Source organism: Labrus bergylta, chromosome 1 (genome assembly GCF_963930695.1).
Source record: "Labrus bergylta chromosome 1, fLabBer1.1, whole genome shotgun sequence".
Lineage (NCBI taxonomy): Eukaryota > Metazoa > Chordata > Actinopteri > Labriformes > Labridae > Labrus > Labrus bergylta.
The window spans coordinates 23,807,439-23,814,381 of NC_089195.1; positions in this window are offsets into that span (position 1 = coordinate 23,807,439).

Consider the following 6,943-nt stretch of genomic DNA (forward strand, 5'->3'; position numbering starts at 1 on the left):
ATTTAACTCTTTCAAAGATTAATATGATTCATCAATCTTTAGCTAAAACAACCTTTACTGACTTCATTAGTTGAGGAAAACCTTATCAGTTGCTTTGGTTGGATAGAAAATGATAAATGAGCTGAAATGGACACACTCAAATTCAAATTTCAGTGGGAAGAAATATAACTGATGTAGTCATTTGCACTCTAATAAATGGGAAAAGAAATAATGCTTGACTATTAAATATCATATTGTACTCCTTACTATTATAATTACTTTTTGGTCCATATAGAGTGAATTCTGTTCTTAGTAACTGTGTCCAATGGAGTTATTATAGTGTGACTTAATTAGAGCCTTTTTTCTTGTGCAGTGATTATAAATAATAAATCATAGCTGGATTTTTAATTACAGTTCTATGATGTGGTGATATGCAATTCATTGCTGTTCACATTTATTTCTCAGAAAGAATCAATCATCTTGTTTGATACTGAGCACTTACATGGTAAGCTTCTTTTAGGAGTGTAGTTTTAAAGCAAAATTCTGATTTTACAACAATGCACGTCAGTAATTTGTACAGTTGTTGACTGTTTTGAATAATCCTCATAATGCCCCTCTTGCTTGAACTGCTTTGACAGTTCAAGCAAAGCAGTTCAAACTGACACTCCAGTTTGCCAAAGTGGAGCAGTTGGTGGCTTAGAAAACAAAAAACGACACAGGGAGCCAGCTACAGTAGCTACCTCACAATGGAAAAAAATCAGTGAACCTGGAAATCACCCACCCCCCCCCCCCTCCACCCCCCCTTTGAGAAGCCCATTATTCTTAGTATCCAGTACAATAACTTCTTATTACCATGCAACAAATGTATCTTCAAGTGCTCTCACAATAATAGCTTTGCAAATGTTGCCCATATTGTTTTCCATCTACAGAAGATTGACGTGTAATTTGAGCCGATACACCAGACCTTTCTTTTGCAATATGAATAAATATTGGAGTACTAAGCATGCTGTGCACATTTTTATGTAAGAATATGTGGGCCTACTCCTTTTCCTGTCTGCTCTCTTTCTAATTATCAATTACACTTTATTTCCCAGGGGAACGATAACTCAGTCCATGTGTGCGTACGCGTGCGTGTGCGTGTGCGTGTGCGTGTGCGTGTGCGTGTGTGTGTGTGTGTGTGATTTCTGCGCCATTGTTGCAATGTGACACACACTGAGGGAAATCTGAACACCTCAAGTGTTATATATCCTGTTATCCTATTTAATTTGTGCACAGAAAACACAACAGATGCAGTACAGGATAAAATACTGTTCTTGACATTTTCTCTGACATTCGCTTTGCCTTTTCTGGAAAAAGGTTGCACTTCTTAACGTTACAATCAGACAGCTAAGGTTAATTACATGACACATAAGATATGGTTTGCCATGACGTCTCTACAGTTCCTCATCTTTCTTGCCATCATTCATACTTTTCACAGACCTCAGCCCCATTATGATGACCAAGACTCTTGTCTCTGCTTTGAGGGGGTCCCCAAGGTACCCAGAATGAAGCTCAAACTCATCACTTTATTTTTTTTGCGGGAAAAGAAAGACTTGATACATTATCACTGTCAACTATCAACAATGGATTTTTCTGCTTCATAGGGAAGTGGATGGGTACTTTTGAAAAATGACCCGGCTGGAAAAATAAAATACATTCTGTTCTAGGGTAGTATTAATCTGATTGATATATCTGAAGTTACAGCTACAGTTATTGTAAAATTTTGTATTTTATTTTTATTTTTATTTTGATGTATGAGTTATTGACACAAAATAAAATAGTAAAAACATGGCTTTTTTTTAGAACAAGCTCTGTGGGGACTCAGTGACCCCTGCGGTGGACTCATTGGCTCCCTGCAGGCGACCAGAAGCTCATGGGCACGGTTTTGGCAACCCCTGCTCTAGAAAATCATTTTCAGTTGATTAAATGAATTTCTGTGGAACCATAGCCAGAGATGTCCTTAAGGTGATAAAAAGGGAATGAAAATCCTTCTCTAGTTCTCCCACCATCTGGAATTACTGACTTATATATGGGAGAAGGGTTTCAGTTTAAAAATGATTCCTTTTAATGCAAAAACCCCTCTGTAGGACTACTGTTAATCTGCTTTCATTCATGTTGGTTAGTCGTGGGTGATATAACGATCTTAGATCGTGAAGGATTTTAACGTGCTGACCATCTGCCAAAGCTGAGAGATCGTAGAACCGGGCTAATGTGTTTATTCTATCATGCTGCAGTTTATACTCCTACACAGACACGTCTCCCTCCCTCCTTTTTTGCTCCGCAGCGGTAAAAACAAAAACGAAGCTTTAGTGTAAAGTCCGCAAAAACAACTCCATCCCGGTTATATGCAACTGTTCCGATATTTTTTCAAACCGACACGGCGTGAGCAACAGTTAACTTATCTGCATTCATAAGAGCAGTCTAACGTCACTTCCGGCTCGCCAGAGTGCCCACGCCCCCGTTTGGGTGAAAACAAGCCCTGAGAATGTATCAGCGGTAGATTAGAAAACACTGGTAGCCGTGCGATTAAACGCAATTGCGTAGCTTTTTGTATTTCAAACTATTTCAAAAACACAATTTAGTATCGGGTTTTCATTTACAAAGGACAAATGAGGGTAAAAGAAGAGCTCTGTGTGTTTGGACTGAAACTAGAGAGGATTAAAGTGGTAAATTGTGGCTGTCATTCCTGCTAGCTTTAAGGCAGCGATCGCTCCGTGACAGCAGAGTCTGTTAACAGATTCTTCACACATTCATTCACTAACGTATTAACAACGTTTCAACTGTCAGGTCTCATAAATATGTTGGTGAAAATGTCTCTAAACAAAAGGAAGACTACACCAAATCCTCTTACTGAAAAATAAATGTCAAAAGAAAAAGTTCGCTATATAATATAACACCTCGTCTCGCCCCACTCATCATTATTTACACTCAGATGAATACAAAAGGTTTTAATATCATCCAGGTGACTTTACATATGTTATTCTTTCCTAAATCAGCTGATACCAGTGGAGGAAATAATTATTTGATCCCCTGCTGATTTTGTAACTTTGACCAATTGCAAAGAAGTGAGAGGTCTATAATTTTTATGGTACCCTTATCTTAACAGAGAGAATATATAAAAAAAAAAACATTGTATAAAGTTATAAATTCATTTGCATTTGATTGAAGGAAATAAGTATTTGATCCCCTACAAACCAACAGGAATTCTGGCTCCCACAGACTGATTATTTACCACTCAGAGGCACTGAGGCACTCAGATTAGTCCTGTTACTTTAAGAAAGTACTCCCAATCACTACTCGTTCTGGGTAAAAAAGACACATGTCAACAGAATCAATCTCTTCCTTTCCAACCACTCCACCACCATGGGCAAGACCAAAGAACTTTCAAAGGACATCAGGGACAAGATTGTAGACCTGCACAAGGCTGGATTGGGCTACAAGACCATCAGCAAGAAGCTTGTTGAGAAGGAGACACTGTTGGTGCAATTATAATAAAATGGAAGAAATTTAAAATAACCATCAATCGCCCTCTGTCTGGAGCTCCATGCAAGATCTCGCCTCGTGGAGTAAAGGATGATCATGGGAATGGTGAGGGATCAGCCCAGAACTACACGGGAGGAGCTTTGTAATGATCTCAAGGCAGCTAGGACCACAGTCAGCAAGAAAACCATTGGAAACACACTGTGCCGTAATGGATTGAATTCTTGCAGTGCCCGCAAGGTCCCCATGCTCAGGATGGCCCGTCTGAAGTTTGCAAATGAACACCTAAATGATTCAGAGAAGGCTTGGGAGAAGGTGATGTGGTCGGAAGAGACCAAATTGAACTCTTTGGCATAAACTCAAGTTGTTGTGTTTGGAGGGAGATAAATTCTGAATACCAACCCAAGAACACCATCCCCACCGTCAAGTATGGAGAGGTAAACATTATGCTTTGGGGCTGTTTCTCTGCTAAGGGTACAGGACGACTTCACGCATTGAGGGGCCGATGGATGGGGCCATGCACTGTAAGATCTTGGACAAGAACCTCCTTTCCTCAGCCAGAGCACTGAGGATGGGTCGTGGATGGGTCTTTCAGCATGACAACAATCCGAAACATACGGCCAAGGCAACAAAGGAGTGGCTCAAGAAGAAGCACATTAAGGTCATGGAGTGGCCTAGCGAGCCTCCAGACTTTAATCCTATAAAAAATTTGTGGAGGGAGCTGAAAGTTCGAGTTGCAAAGCGACAGCCTCGAAACCTTCAGGATTTGGAGAAGATCTGTAAAGAGGAGTGGCCCACAATCCCTCCTGAGATGTCTGCAAACCTGGTGACCAACTACAACAATCGTCTGACTTCTGTGCTTGCCAACAAGGGTCACTCCACCAAGTACTAAGTCATGTTCTGCATGGGGATCATATACTTATTTCATAACGGAACCTAAAGGGATTAGGCTAAACGATGTTACAAAGCAGCAGGCAGGTGAGAGTGAGTGACCGACTGTCTGTCTGTCAATCAACAATGTCCCGCCCCCTCTATGAATTAAAGTCTTCTTTCAGTAAAACTTACTTTGATCATGTGTCACAGAATGAACACATTCTGTATTATGTTTTATTATATATAAACCAAACTAAAGTTAGTCCAATGATGTCATAAAAACAACAAAGGCTGCAGAGCCTGTATGAAGCTATAACTGTCGGAACTCTGCAGGGCTAAAATACAACAGAAACACAAGAACTTGAAGTCTACATGTTTTTAAATGAATGCATCACTGTGTGAAAATATACCTGATGAACATAAAAAGAGGACACATAACTAAATCATAATTTCAAAGTGGTGCAGAAAACCTTCAAATTATGCATAAATATCGATCAAATCAAGGGAATGATGTTTCTGCTGCTAAAAATATTCTGGGTGAGACCTCCAGACCTCCTACAAAGACGTTTTTCAAATATACTAAACTTGTCAGCACAGTTTTTGTGCATTTAAAAACATTATACAGGGAAATAAGTTCGGTTGAACTAGTCAGTAACTTGCAAATTAGTTGTAAGATCAGTATGAATTTTTTTTTGATAAAATCGTGATTGTGATTTTGCCCCCAAAAAATCGTGATATGACATTTTTTCCATGTTTTTTCCTCTAATGTTGGTTACAATTGCAGTAATTCATTTGAACAGGAGTCAAAGTTATCTATAGGAACTAGAGAAATGCAGATTAGCTGAACACCTTCCCTTGATCTGGAGCTTCAGCCACTGTCATTTTTAAGATAAGAGTTGGATGTGGTCAGAGAATTTACTAAGCCTTTACAGAATACTTGTAATAGTAAAGGATGGGTCCATGTCCTAGGATACTGAGAAATGTGGAGACTAGGTCGACTAAGAGAGAGAAATGTTGTAAAATCATCGGTATGTACTTCATGCTCATTTTTATAGACAACAAAGTAAGACAGATGGATTTATTATGGACCTACCATATGTAAACCCCTCTCTGCTAATGTTTACAATTACCGCGGTAGCTAATTGGAGATTGGTGGCCAGTTTGCATATCAAACCAGACTGAGTAGAAACTCTTTGGCTTTGGTGCTCTGGGATGTGTTTACTCAGCAAATAAGTTTAATTGGGAAAATAATTTTCCAGCTGCTGTGGATTTGGGGCAGAGGGCGTGTGTTTAGTGTGTAGTGCGTGTGTGCATTTACAGTATTCAGTACAAGGCTCCTAAATAATTAAAGGGGGATATTAATGGACCTAGCTTGTAACCGGGCTCCATTATGATTAGACCACCATCCCACACAGTCTTTTTAACTGACCTGTCAGGATTCACTGCATGTGACAGTTACCATTCTGTGTCCTGAGGACTAATTGATCCTTGTGGAGATCGCCTGCAGAGAGAGAGAGAGAGAGAGCTTTCCACAAAGTGTAGGAACTGGAGAAGTATTGACGAAATGTTGGGGAAGCTCAGATGGAAGTACATATGCTATCGAGCAGGAAAAGGCATCCTTAGGGGCAGTCTTGGCTCTCGATCAATGTTATGGTATGGGAGGGATTCAATTGGATGCTGCCTGAAGCTTCTAAACCATCTCTGTTCACGAGGAGGTGTATGTTCGAGTTCTCTACCCATGTGTTGATGGGCGTTTAGCAGGAGGTAAAAACATTAATTGATAAATGCTATTGAATTGGTCTTTTCTTTTGGTGCTTTTGGGACCAGGTCATGTGTAACAAAAACAATTAAGACAAAGAATTGTATTTAAAAACAGTTTTATTAAATGTTAATATATAATATTGACACTGATGATTGTCTTTTGATTATCAGTACCCGGATCCCAGGATAGTGACCATTCATTTTTACCACATTGATTGTGACTATTAGTTTAAATGTTTCTATTAATATTAATGTGAAAAATCACAATTATTATGACATGTATCCTGAGTTCATCTGAACAATGTTATGTCTATCTACTCTCTAAGACTTTTTTCTACACTTTTACTCTAGCACAACTATGTTTTAATATGTTCATAGCTTAAGATATATTTTTCGGACTGATTTAAAAGCAAGATAATTCAATTTGATTTACACTTGTCTATAGAGGGAAAAGGGGAGTGTTACTATGAAAGGAATTGGTTAATAGCGTGCAAGACAGCTTGAATTGGGTAGAAAAAGTCAGTTTCTAACAGATGGCCTCAATATATTTAATCTGAAAGTACTAAGTGCCTCTACCATTTTGTTTTCCAATACCACTTACTCTGACTTTGAGAGAAACAGCTGTTTATACCTTTCCACACCCACTGTTCAGTAGTGGTGGGCGATATAACGATCTTAGATTTGTGAAGGATTTTAACGTGCTGACGATCTGCCAAAGCAGGGAGATCGTAGAACCGGTCTAATGTGTTTATTCTATCATGCTGGAGTTTATGCTCCGACACAGACGTGTCTCCGCCTCCTGTTTTGCTCC